The 13,963-nt window shown below is 40.2% G+C and overlaps 1 non-coding gene across 1 annotated transcript; it reads right to left on the bottom strand.

Annotated features, from left to right (window-relative positions):
- Window positions 1–10,255: 10,255 nt before the first annotated feature.
- Window positions 10,256–10,363, bottom strand: LOC148565091 (small nucleolar RNA R71). Its single transcript, XR_015885135.1, has one exon. It is a non-coding gene; the product is annotated as a small nucleolar RNA R71 (small nucleolar RNA).
- Window positions 10,364–13,963: the final 3,600 nt, after the last annotated feature.

Raw genomic sequence — 13,963 nt, 5'->3', positions numbered from 1 at the left:
CTATAAGGATACACCAGAGTAAAACAGATGTCTGCAGTGAAGGGGGACTCGTGAGTGCTCGGAAAGACGTAATGGGACATGATCTGTGCCCATACTTGAGCCTCCAAAGTGAGTGCTGAAGCCAATATGCTCTTAGGTCGAGATCGATGGTATCCATAGATCCATCTACTGCCAAGTTGTGCTATAACTCTGAGAACTACGTCCCAGTCAAATTGGTATGTCTGGCGCTTGAAAAAGGCTTTTTGGAATGCGTCTAATCCTTCTGGAGCAGGGGGGAGATCTAAAACTCATTGAATGGCCTCTTCAGTTATAGGGAGTTACTTCTGACGGACATAGACAGACTGCATGGTTGGCATGTGAAAATTGGAGTAGAATTCAACTACCCATGAAAGGTTAACCTGCCGTGGCTGTCTCCGTAGGGATCCCCATTGTCTTTGTTCAATTCGAGCCTCAACAAATTCAGCAATGTTAGTCGGGAGGATGAGAAGGTATTCATTATTATAGTTCTTTTCAGCTAGGATGGGGAACATCTGCTCACAGTAGCGGTTAGTGAACCGCGCATTGTCCTTTGCTGGAAAGGCTTTCTCTTTTTCATTGACCTTGATGATCCTCTTGATTCTTTTTGTTGAGGGTTTTACTGCTGTTGAAGATGGCTCTGCAGCTAGTGCTCTTTTTGTTCCTTTCCTTGCTGGTTGTTTGGGAGTAGCTTTCTCTTTACCTTTCTTGGTGGCCATCCTAAAAAGGGAAAAAGTAAGTAACTTTAAAACTAAGGGTTAGAGCAAGGAAGAGGATGGTACAAGTGATAATCAATGCACGGTAAAGAAGGATGTCATTAACACATGGTCGCGAATCCATGTGAAAAGTTCATCAATGGAAATATAGCAAGTGTATTTTGTGGCAAGTATATGCAAGATGTTTATTGGCATGCTGGCAAAGGCATGAGTAGCATAGATCAAGCATTAAATGTCCAAGTTTGATTATCAACTCTTTCAAACTAACAATCTGTTTGTATTGACAATTATATTTAATCAATAAAATATAAAAAAGGGTTTTATAAAAAATAAAATAGGCATTAGAGTAGTAGAATAACATAAAAGTAATGCATAATGCCATACGGGCTTTTTCACAAACACATAGCATGCATGGTATCGAAAGTATTAAATTGAACATGCAAGTAACCCTTCAAGAAGTAATATTAATTGTCAAACAACTCCTTAATATACTCACAAGCAAAAATATAGAAGAAAACAATCACCCAATTAAATTTCTAACACCAATTAAAGGAATAAAGAAAGAAAAAGAAAATATAGACAATGAAAGTAAAAAGAAAAGAAGAAGAAAACATAAATAAAAATAACAATAATAATAGAAAAGTAAAAAAGGAAGAAGAAAAGAAAAAAACCTTGATAATGGATGTGAAAAAGAAGGGGGAAGAAGGTAAGAAGTAAGAAGGAATAAAGAAGAAAGAAGGAAGAAGAAATAAATAAGAAGTGAGAAGGAAAAATTAAGATTTAGGGAAGAAAAGATAAGATATCTGGCGCTGATTTGGATAAACTGTGCGTCGCATGCGACGCGGACGCGTGGAGCACGCTTTCGCCTGGGTGGTGCGATTTTTAAGTGACGCGAACGCGTGGGTCACGCATTCATGTGGAATGAACTGTGCCATTGGCGCGAGTGCAGCCTCGTGCACGCGCAACTTTCTGTTTCGTTCGCATATTGTAAAAATTCTGGGTGACGCGTACGTGTGGGTGACGCGCACGCGTGAATGGTCTCTTTTTGAAAAACAACGCGGTCGCGTGGGGCACGCGTTTGCGTGATAGGGCTTGTGCTTCCAGCATCATTCCAGCCCACTCCATCATAACTCTCTGCCATATACCTCTTTACGTCGATTTCGCAGGGTCACGCGTGCGCATAGGCGACGTGCACGCATGGGAGGCTGATTTCGCAAATGACGTGGACGCGTGGGTCACGTGTTTGCGTGAGCATGCTTGTGCCTAAGGCACGCCTCCAGCCACGCTCCCAGGTGACTCTCTGCTTATTTTCTTCTTGGTTTGAAAGCACGTATGATGCGGACGCGTCGCGTGCATTTTTTTTATATGCAGAATGTAAATGCAGATGCATGCTATATGCAGAGATTATGAGAAGAGTCATTAACAAAAGAAAAATAGAATAAAGTAAAATAAAACTATGACTGAAACGGAACGATCATACCATGGTGGGTTGTCTCCCACCTAGCACTTTGCTTTTTCGTCCTTAAGTTGGACGTTCTTCAGGCTCATTCTGCTTCTGTTGGTGGGTCTTCCAAGAGGAAAACCTCTAGCTCTTTGTGATCCTTCATTTTCTCACAATGATAAAGCTTTAGGCGATGTCCATTGACCTTTATGAATTTAGAGCTTGAAGGATGACGCAGATGAAATACTTCGTATGGCTCTGCCTTTTCTACTCTGTAGGGACCTTCCCATATTGATCTCAGCTTACCTGGCAAGAGTCTCAGCTGGAGTTATAAAGAAGAACTAACTCCCCTAGTCTGAATTCTCTCCTTTTTATGTGCTTGTCATGGACAGCCTTCATCTTCTCTTTGTATCGCCTGGAGTTGTCATATGCTTCTAGGCGAAGGTTCTCTAGTTCTGCTAGTTGCAGTTTTGTTTCAGCACCAGCTTCTTCAAAATTCATATTGCATTCCCTCACAGCCCAGAAAGCCTTGTGTTCTACCTCTACTGGAAGGTGGCAAGCCTTTCCGTACACTAAGCGGAAGGGGCTCATCCCAATGGGTGTTTTGTATACTGTTCTATATGCCCATAGTGCATCTTGTAGCCTGGAACTCCAGTCCTTCCTATGAGGCTTTACTATCTTCTCTAGAATGCGTTTAATCTCCCTATTAGACAATTCTGCTTGTCCATTGGTTTGGGGATGATAAGCTGTTGCTACTTTATGAACAATCCCATGCTTCTTTAATAATCTTGTCAGTCTCCTTTTACAAAAGTGAGTGCCTTGATCACTCACGATTGCTCGTGGTGATTCAAAGCAACAAATAATATGGTTTCTAACAAAGGAAACAACAGTGTTAGCATCATCTGTACGGGTAGGAATTGCTTCCACCCATTTAGAAACATAATCTACAGCTAACAGTATATAAAGGTAACCATTAGAGTTTGGAAATGGACCCATGAAGTCAATGCCCCAAACATAAAAAAATTTCACAGGAAAGCATAATCTGTTGAGGCATCTCATCCCTCTTGGATATATTACCAAATCTTTGGCATAGGGAACAAGATTTACAAAATTCAGCAGCATCTTTAAAAAGAGTAGGCCACCAGAATCCACAGTCTAAAATTTTTCTAGCTGTTCTTTGAGGGCCAAAATGTCCTCCACTCTCAGAAGAGTGGCAGGCCTCTAAAATGGACTGGAATTCTGATTGGGGCACACATCTTCGAATTACCTGGTCAGCACCACACCTCCACAAATATGGGTCATCCCATATGTAGTATTTAGACTCGCTTTTCAGCTTGTCCCTTTGATGCTTAGTAAAATCGGAAGGGAAAGTATGGCTAACTAGATAATTAGCTATAGGTGCATACCAAGGAACTAATTCGGATACTGCTTGCAAACTATCAAATGGGAAAGTATCATTCATAGGAGTGGAGTCATCCTTAATGTGCTCAAGGCGACTCAAGTGGTCTGCCACTAAATTCTGGTTACCACTCATATCCTTAATTTCTAAATCAAATTCATGCAGCAACAGTATCCAGCGTATCAATCTTGGTTTGGACTCCTTTTTAGCTAATAAATATTTTAGAGCTACATGGTCCGAGTACACTACCACCTTAGTACCAAGTAAATAGGCTCAAAATTTATCCAGAGCAAAAACAATAGCTAGAAGCTCTTTTTCAGTAGTAGTGTAATTAGACTGAGCAACATCTAAGGTCTTAGATGCATAAGAAATTATGAAGGGGTCCTTACCTTCACGCTGAGCCAGCGCCGCTCCTACTGCATGGTTGGAGGCATCACACATAATTTCAAATGGCTGGCTCCAGTCTGGTCCTCTCACAATTGGAGCTTGAGTCAGGGCGATCTTCAGCTTATCAAATGCTTGCATGCAATCCTTACTGAACTCGAACTCAATATCTTTCTGCAATAGTCTGGATAAAGGTAATGCTACCTTACTGAAGTCCTTAATGAATCTCCTGTAAAAACCTGCATGGCCAAGGAACGAACGGACTTCCCTCACGGAGGAGGGGTAAAGTAAACTAGAAATGACATCCACCTTTCCTGGATCTACAGAATACCCGTATTAGAAACAACATGTCCTAGAACAATCCCTTGTTTTACCATAAAGTGACATTTTTCAAAATTCAATACAAGGTTTGAACTAACACACCTGTCTAATACTCTAGCTAAACTATCCAAGCAAAGGTTAAATGAATTACCATAAACGCTAAAATCATCCATAAATACTTCCATACAGTTCTCAATAAAATCTGAAAAGATACTCATCATGCATCTTTGGAAAGTAGTCGGTGCATTACATAAGCCAAAAGGCATCCTTTTGTATGCATATGTTCCAAAGGGACATGTAAAAGTAGTCTTCTCCTGATCTTCAGGAGCTATATGAATTTGAAAATATCCTGTATAACCATCTAAAAAACAGTAATGGGATTTACCTGACAGGCGATCAAGCATCTGATCAATGAATAGCAAGGGGTAGTGATCCTTGCGAGTAGCTTGGTTAAGACGCTTATAGTCAATGCAAACTCTCCATGAATTCTGCACTCTAGTTGTCAGGAGCTCTCCATGCTCATTCTTTACTGTTGTGACTCCAGACTTCTTGGGCACCACTTATACTGGACTGACCCATTCACTGTCTGAGATGGGGTAAATGATATCTGCTTCAAGTAGCCTGGTCACTTCTTTCTTGACAACTTCTAAGATGGTAGGATTCAATCTTCTTTGGTGTTGACGGACGGGTTTTGATTCCTCTTCTAAATATATTCTGTGCTCACAAACTTGAGGGTTAATGCCTACTATATCCGCCAAGCTCCATCCAATTGCTTTCTTGTGCTTTCTCAGTACACCGAGCAGTTGCTCCTCTTGTTGAGAAGTGAGTTCCCTTGTAATGATAACTAGAAACTTTTGATTATCCTCAAGGTAAAAATACTTGAGGTGTGGAGGAAGGGGTTTCAATTTCAATTTATGCTCTTGGCTAGGCTCTGGATCATCCGGGGCTAGTGATAATGGTAAAGTGTCTTCATTATGTTCCGAGGGTGTCCCCACGCTTGGACCTTGCTCCATGTGTTTCTCTTCTACTTCTTCTTGGTGAACTTCAGCTATAGTTTCATCAATGATGTCGTATTGGAAGATAGAATGATCTTCCGGAGGGTGCTTCATAGCTTCATTTAAACTGAAACTCACTGTTCTGTCATCTATTTCAAAGGAGTAAGTTCCTAAGAATGCATCTAGCTTGAACTTCGAAGTTTTCAGGAATGGTCTTCCTGAGTCATTAGGGGGCATTTCCAGGATATAGAAGTCAATGGGAAATGTGAGCCCCTTAATACTCACTAATACATCTTCAGCAATTCCAACTACTATAATAATGCTTTTATCTGCTAACACAAAACGAGCTACCGACCTTTTTAAGGGAGGGAGCCTTAAGGTATCATATATAGACAATGGCATTATACTAACACACGCTCCTAAGTCACACATACAATCAGAAAATATTACACCTCCAATGGTACAGTTTACCATACATGGACCTGGATCACTGCATTTTTCAGGTATACCTCCCATTAAAGCAAATATAGAACTACCTAAAGGAATAGCTTCTAATTCATTAATTTTATCCTTATGAATGCATAAATCTTTCAGAAACTTTGCATATTTAGGTACTTGCTGAATAACGTCAAAAAGGGGAACTGTTACCTCAACCTTTTTGAAATTTCTACCATTTTAGGATCAAGTTCCGTCTGCTTTCTGGACTTCCTCGCAAGGTGTGGAAATGGGATAGGAATGGCGCCACTTGCATCCTCTGCATCCTTTGGTGCTCCATTCCTTGGCTGAGCCATTTCTTCTTCAACCTTGTCTTGTACTTCATCTTCCTCTTCAGCATCTTCCATTTCAGCATCTTTCACTTCCACTGAGTCTTCAATTTGGGTGTGTTCTATTGGGCTTAGCTCCTCTTGATTCCTCTCTGGCAGTGTGGTTCTGGATCTTAAAGTGATGGCATTGATGCCACTCTTGGGATTAGGTAAGGGTTGAGAAGGAATTCCACTGGAGCTTAAAGGTTGGTTAGTGGAAGTAGGTAATGAATCTATCCGGGCGGCGAGAGCTTGTAAAGTAGCATTCAGACCATTTAGAGTAGAGTTCAGTGTAGTCTGCATGTCTTGTTGTCCTTGTGCAAGAGAATGAAGTATCTCGTCATTTGATGAGGAAGTAGGGTAAGTGATCTGTGGGACTTGTTGTTGGTTATGCTGGGGTCCTTGTGACTGTCTTAGGTGAGGAGCTCTGTAAGGTTGGTTCTGATTCTGCTGTCTGTTGTTGTTATTCCACCTCTGGTTTCCATTTTTATCTTTGCCTCCTCTGTTATAGTTGTCCCTCCAGCCATGGTTGGAATTATCTCTCAAACCTTGGTTGGAGTTTGATGAGCGGATAATTTATACGCTTTTTGGCATTGTTTTTAGTATGTTTTTAGTATATTTTAGTTAGTTTTTATTATGTTTTTATTAGTTTTTAAATAAAAATCACATTTCTGGACTTTATTATGAGTTTGTGTGTTTTTCTGTGATTTCAGGTATTTTCTGGCTGAGATTGAGGGACCTGAGCAAAAATCTAATTCAGAGGCTGAAAAAGGACTGCAGATGCTGTTGGATTCTGACCTCCCTGCACTTGAAGTTGATTTTCTGGAGCTACAGAAGCCCAATTGGTGCGCTCTCAATTGCATTGGAAAGTAGACATCCTGGACGTTCCAGAAATATATAATAGTCTATACTTTGCCTGAGATTTGATGGCCCAAACAGGCGTTTCAAGTCAGCTTAAGAATTCTGGCGTCAAAACGCGAGAACTGGCACAAAAGCTGGAGTTAAACGCCCAAACTGGAACAAAAGTTGGCGTTTAACTCCAAGAAAAGTCTCTACACATGAAAGCTTCAATGCTTAGCCCAAGCACACACCAAGTGGGCCCGGAAGAAGATTTCTGCATTAATTACCTATTTCTATAACCCTAGGCTACTAGTTTTCTATAAATAGGACCTTTTGCTATTGTATTTGAAGACTTTGATACACTTGATCAGATTTTGATAGACCTTTTCACGTTTGGGGGCTAGCCTCACGGCCATGCCTAGACCCTTTTGTTCTTATGTATTCTCAACGGTGGAGTTTCTACACACCATAGATTAAGGTGTGGAGCTCTGCTATTCTTCATGAATTAATGTAAAGTACTATTGTTTTTCTGTTTAACTCAAGTTTATTTCTTCTCCAAGATATTCATTCGCACCCAAGAACATGATGAATGTGATGATTATGTGACACTCATCACCATTCTCACCTATGAACGCGTGCCTAACAACCACTTCCGTTCTACATGCAAACAAGCTTGAATGTGTATCTCTTGGGTTTCTAATCTAAGATTAGAACCTTCGTGGTATAGGCTAGAATTATTGGCGGCCATTCCTGAGATCCGAAATGTCTAAACCTTGTCTGTGGTATTCTGAGTAGGATCTGGGAAGGGATGACTGTGACAAGCTTCAAACTCGCGAGTGTTGGGCGTGTGACAGACGCAAAAGGATCAATGGATCCTATTCCAACATGATCAAGAACCGACAGATGATTAGCCGTGCAGTGACAGCATGCGTAGAACATTTTCACTGAGGGGACCGGAAGTAGCCATTAACAACGGTGATGCCCAACATAAAGCTTGCCATGGAAAGGAGTCTGAATGATTGGAAGAAGGCAATAGGAAAGCAGAGGTTCAGGAGGAACAAAACATCTTCATACGCTTATCTGAAATTCCTACCAATGAATTACATAAGTATCTCTATCTCTATCTTTATTTTATGTTTTATTTATCTTTAATTATCAATCCTGCATAACCATTTGAATCTGCCTGACTGAGATTTACAAGATGACCATAGCTTGCTTCAAGCCGACAGTCTCCGTGGGATCGACCCTTACTCACGTAAGGTATTACTTAGACGACCCAGTGCACTTGCTGGTTAGTTGTGCGGAATTATGACAAAGTGTGATTCACGTTTGAGAGCTCCAAGTCTTTGGCGCCATTGTTGATGATCACAATTTCGTGCACCAAGTTTTTGGCGCCGTTGCCGGGGATTGTTCGAGTTTGGACAACTGACGGTTCATCTTGTTGCTTAGATTAGGTACTTTTTTTTTTATTTTTCAAAATTTTTAAGAATGAATTCTAAAGTTTCAAGGTGATGTTCTTATCTTCACAAAAGCTGATTCATTCTCATCAATTTAGCTGCTGAATGTAATGTCCTGCTGAAGCTTGGCTAACCATGTCTAATCTTTTTAGACTGAAGCTTTAGACTAACATTGCATGATTCCTGAAATTCTTATTAAAAGTTTTGAATCTCTTTATTCTGTTTTCCATATGATTTTTGAAAAAATCACCAAAAAAATTATAAAACCATAAAAATAAAAAATATTTTATGTTTCTTGTTTGAGTTTAGTATACAAACTTCTAAGTTTGGTGTCTTGCATGCATTGTTTATTTGATCCTAGTTGCATTTTTTTTGTTTCTCTTCATTAAAAATTCAAAAATATTTTCAAAATTGTGTTTTTTCAAGTCAATAATACAGAGAATTGAAGATTCAGAACATTCAGCAGAGAAATTAAACAAAAAAAGCTGGGCGTTCAAAACGCCCAATGAAGAAGGAAAACTGGCGTTTAAACGCCAGCCAGGGTACCTAGCTGGGCGTTTAACACCCAAAAAGGTAGCATTTTGGGCGTTAAATGCCAGAATGGATACCATTCTGGGTGTTTAACGCCAGGATGACACTAGAGGGAAGATTTTGTTTTTAATTCAAATTTTTTCCAAATTTTCATAATTTTTCAAAATCAAATATTTTTCAAATAATATCTTTTCAATCATATCTTTTCAAAATCAATTTCTTTTCAATTTTTTTTATTTATTACTATTTTCAAAAATCCTTGCTACAATTAGTGATTTAATTTAAAATTTTCAAGTTATTACTTGCCTATTAAGAAAGGATCAAATTTTAAATTCTAGAATCATATCTTCTAATTTCTTGTTAGTCAAGTAATCAACTTTAACTTTAAAACTTTCTCTTTTTAATTTGATTTTTAATCATATCTTCTCAATCATATCTTTTCAATCACATCTTTTTCAAAATTAATTTTCAATCATATCTTTTTAATTTCTAATTTCAAAATCTTTTTCAAAATCACTTAATTTCTTTCCCAATTTTAGTTTTCGAAAATCATTAATCAAATTTACAAAATTTCCTTTAATTATTTCAAAATCTTTTACTTTAATTTCAAAAATTTTTCCCCTCTTCTCACATCCTTCTATTTAAGGACTAACACTCCTCCACTATCAACAATTCAAACTCTATCCCTCTTGATAAGTTCGAATTCTTCTCTTTCTACCTTCTCCTTCTATTCTTTTCCTTTGCCACTTCAAGGAATCTCTATACGGTGACATAGAGGATTCCATACTTTCTTGTTCTCTTCTCTTTCATATGAGCAGGAGCAAGGACAAAAGCATTCTTGTTAAGGCTGATCCTGAACCTGAAAGGACCTTGAAGCGAAAGCTAAGAGAAGCTAAAGTACAACTCTCTGTAGAGGACCTAACAGAGCTTTTCAAACAAGAAGAAGCCATGGCAGTCGAAAACAACAACAATGCCAATAATGCAAGGAAGGTGCTTGGTCACTTTACTGCACCTACTCCCGACTTCTATGGGAGAAGCATCTCAATCCCTGCCATTGGAGCAAACAACTTTGAGCTTAAGCCTCAATTAGTTTCTCTAATGCAATAGAATTGCAAGTTTCATGGACTTCCATTGGAAGATCCTCATCAGTTCTTAGCTGAATTCTCGTAAATCTGTGACACTGTCAAGACCAATGGGGTTGATCCTGAGGTCTACAGACTTATGCTGTTCCCTTTTGCTGTAAGAGACAGAGCTAGGACATGGTTGGATTCACAACCCAAAGAAAGCCTGAACTCTTGGGAAAAGCTAGTCAATGCCTTCTTGGCAAAGTTCTTTCCACCTCAAAAATTGAGCAAGCTTAGAGTGAAAGTCCAAACCTTCAAACAGAAGGAAGGAGAATCCCTCTATGAAGCTTGGGAAAGATACAAGCAATTGATCAGAAGGTGTCCTTCTGACATGCTTTCTGATGGAGCATCATAGGTATCTTCTATGATGGTCTGTCTGAACTGTCCAAGATGTCATTGGACAGCTCTGTTGGAGGATCTCTTCATCTGAAGAAGAAGCTTATGATCCTGAGAACCCAGCAATGGAAGAGGTAAATTACATGGGAGAACCCTATGGAAACACCTATAATCCTTCATGGAGAAATCATCCAAATCTCTCATGGAAGGATAAACAGAGACCTCAACAAGGTTTCAACAACAGTAATGGTGGAAGAAACAGGTTTAGCAATAGCAAGCCTTTTCCATCATCTTCTCAGCAACAGACAGAGGATTCTAAGTAGAGCCACTCTGACTTAGCAACTATAGTCTCTGATCTAACTAAAACCACTCAAAGTTTCATGACTGGAACAAGGTCCTCCATTAGAAATTTGGAGGCAGATGTGGGTTAACTGAGTAAGAAAATTACAGAACTCCCTCCTAGTATTCTCCTAAGCAATACAGAAGAGAATCCAAAGAGAGAGTGTAACACCATAAACACGTCTCACATGGCCAAACCTGGAGAGGAGGAAGAGGCAGTGATCTCCACTGAGGAAGACCTCAATGGATGTCCACTGGCCTCCATGGAATTCCATGATGAGAAACCATGGGAATCTAAGGCTCACATAGAGACCATAGAGATTCCATTGAATTTACTCCTGCCATTCATGAGCTCTGATGAGTATTCTTCCTCTGAAGAGGATGAAGATGTTACTGAAGAGCAAGTTGCTAAGTACCTTGGAGCAATCATGAAGCTAAACGCCAAGTTATTTGGTAATGAGACTTGGGAGAATGAACCTCCATTGCTCACTAAAGAACTGGATGACTTGATTAGGCAGAAATTACCTCTGAAGAGACAAGATCCTTGAAAGTTCTCAATACCTTGTACCATAGGCACCATGACCTTTGGGAAAGCTCTGTGTGACCTAGGGTCAAGCATAAACCTCATGCCTCTCTCTGTAATGGAGAAGCTAGGGATCATTGAGGTACAAGCTGCAAGAATCTCACTGGAGATGGCAGACAATTCAAAGAAACAGGCTTATGGACTTGTAGAGGATGTCTTGGTAAAGGTTGAAGACCACTACATCCCTGCTGATTTCATAATCCTAGAGACTGGGAAGTGTATGGATGAATCCATCATCCTTGGCAGACCCTTCCTAGCCACAGCAAAAGCTGTGATTGATGTTGACAGAGGAAAAATGATCATTCAAGTGAATGAAGACTCCCTTGTGTTTAAAGCTCAAGGATATCCATCTATAACCATGGAGAAGAAGCATGAAGAGCTTCTCTCAATACAGAGTCAGACAGAGCCCCCACAGTCAAACTCTAAGTTTGGTGTTGGGAGGTTCCAACATTGCTCTAAACATCTGTGAGGCTCCATGAGAGCCCACTGTCAAGCTATTGACATTAAAGAAGCGCTTGTTGGGAGGCAACCCAATCTTTAATTATCTATGTTAAATTTCTATTTTCTTTTGTTATTTTATGTTTTCTGTAGGTTGATGATCATGTGAAGTCACAAAAATAATTAAAAAAGCAAAAACAGACTGAAAAACAGAATGAAAAACAGAACACCCTGGAGGAGAAGCTTACTAGCGTTTAAACGCCAGTAAGGGTACCAGAATGGGCGTTAAACGCCCAGCCTGGCACCATTCTGGGCGTTTAATGCCAGAAATGAGCACCAGACTGGCGTTTAACGCCAGAAAAGGGTAAGAAGCTGGCGTTAAACGCCAGAAATGGGCAGCAACCTGGCGTTTAACGCCAGGATTGGAAGAAATGGGCGTTTTGCACGCCACTTGGTGCATGGATGAGAAATCCTTGACACCTCAGGATCTGTGGACCCTACAGGATCCTCACTTACCCCACATCTCTCTCTCTTCTTCACCCATTCACCAATCACCTCAATACCTCTTCCCCAAAAACCCCTCACCTATCAAATCCCACCATTCTCTTTACCACTCACATCCATCCTTCATAAAACCCCACCTACCTCACCATTCAAATTCAAACCACTTTCCCTCCCAAACCCACCCATAATGGCCGAACCATACCCTCCTCTCCACTCCTATATAAACCCATCTTCACTCCTTCATTTTCACACAACATACACACTACTTCTCCCCCTTGGCCGAAACACTAAGCCCCCTCCATCTCCTCTATCTCTTCTTCTTCTACTCTCTTCTTTCTTCTTTTGCTCTAGGACGAGTAACACTTCTAAGTTTGGTGTGGTAAAAGTATTAATTTTTGTTTTTCCATAACCATTTATGGCACCTAAGGCCAGGGAAACCTCTAGAAAGAGGAAAGGGAAGGCAAAAGCTTCTACCTCCGAGTCATGGAAGATGGAGAGATTCATCTCAAGGGTGCATCAAGACCACTTCTATGAAGTCGTGGCCAAGAAGAAGGTGATCCCCGAGGTCCCTTTTAAACTCAAAAAGGGTGAATATCCGAAGATCTGACATGAGATTCGAAGAAGAGGTTGGGAAGTTCTCACCAATCCCATTCAACAAGTCGGAATCTTAATGGTTCAAGAGTTCTATGCCAATGCATGGATCACCAAGAACCATGATCAAAGTGTGAACCCGGACCCAAAGAATTGGCTTACAATGGTTCAGGGGAAATGCTTAGATTTTAGTCCGGAGAATGTAAGGTTGGCATTCAACTTGCCAATGATGCAAGAAAATACACACCCCTACATTAGAAGGGTCAACTTTGATCAAAGGTTGGACTAAATCCTCATAGACATTTGTGAAGAGGGCGCTCAATGGAAGAGAGATTCAAGAGGGAAGCTGGTTCAACTAAGAAGGCATGACCTCAAGCCTGTGGCTAGGGGATGGTTGGAGTTCATCCAACGCTCAATCATTCCCACTAGCAACCGGTTTGAAGTTACTATAGACCGGGCTATCATGATTCATAGCATCATGATTAGAGAGGAAGTAGAAGTTCATGAGGTTATCTCCCAAGAACTCTACAAGGTGGCGGACAAGTCCTCCACTTTGGCAATGTTAACCTTCCCTCATCTCATTTGTCACCTTTGCAATTCAGCTGGAATTGACATAGAGGAAGACATTCTCATTGATAAGGACAAGCCCATCACTAAGAAAAGGATGGAGCAAATAAGAGAACCTCACCAAGAGCATGATGAAATTCCTCATCATGAAACCCCTGAGATGCCTCAAGGGATGCATTTTTCTCCACAAAACTATTGGGAGCAAATCAACACCTCCCTAGGAGAATTGAGTTCCAATATGGGACAACTAAGGGTGGAGCACTAAGAACATTCAATCCTCCTCCATGAAATTAGAGAAGACCAAAGAGTTATGAGAGAGGAGCAAAAAAGGCAAGGAAGAGACATTGAGGAGCTCAAGCACTTCATAAGATCTTCAAGAGGAAAGACTAGCCGCCATCACTAAGGTGGACCCGTTCTTTAATTTCCTTGTTCTTTATTTTCTATTTTTCGAATTTTTATGCTTTATGCTTATCTATGTTTGTGTCTTTATTACATGATCATTAGTGTCTTAGTGTCTATGCCTTAAAGCTATGAATATGAATCCATCACCTTTCTTAAATGAAAAATGTTTTTAATTGA

This window comes from Arachis ipaensis, chromosome B5 (genome assembly GCF_059453495.1).
Source record: "Arachis ipaensis isolate K30076 ecotype BB chromosome B5, ASM5945349v1, whole genome shotgun sequence".
NCBI lineage: Eukaryota > Viridiplantae > Streptophyta > Magnoliopsida > Fabales > Fabaceae > Arachis > Arachis ipaensis.
Note: the sequence above shows the minus strand (reverse complement) of the source record. Positions and strands in the feature narration are given on the sequence as shown.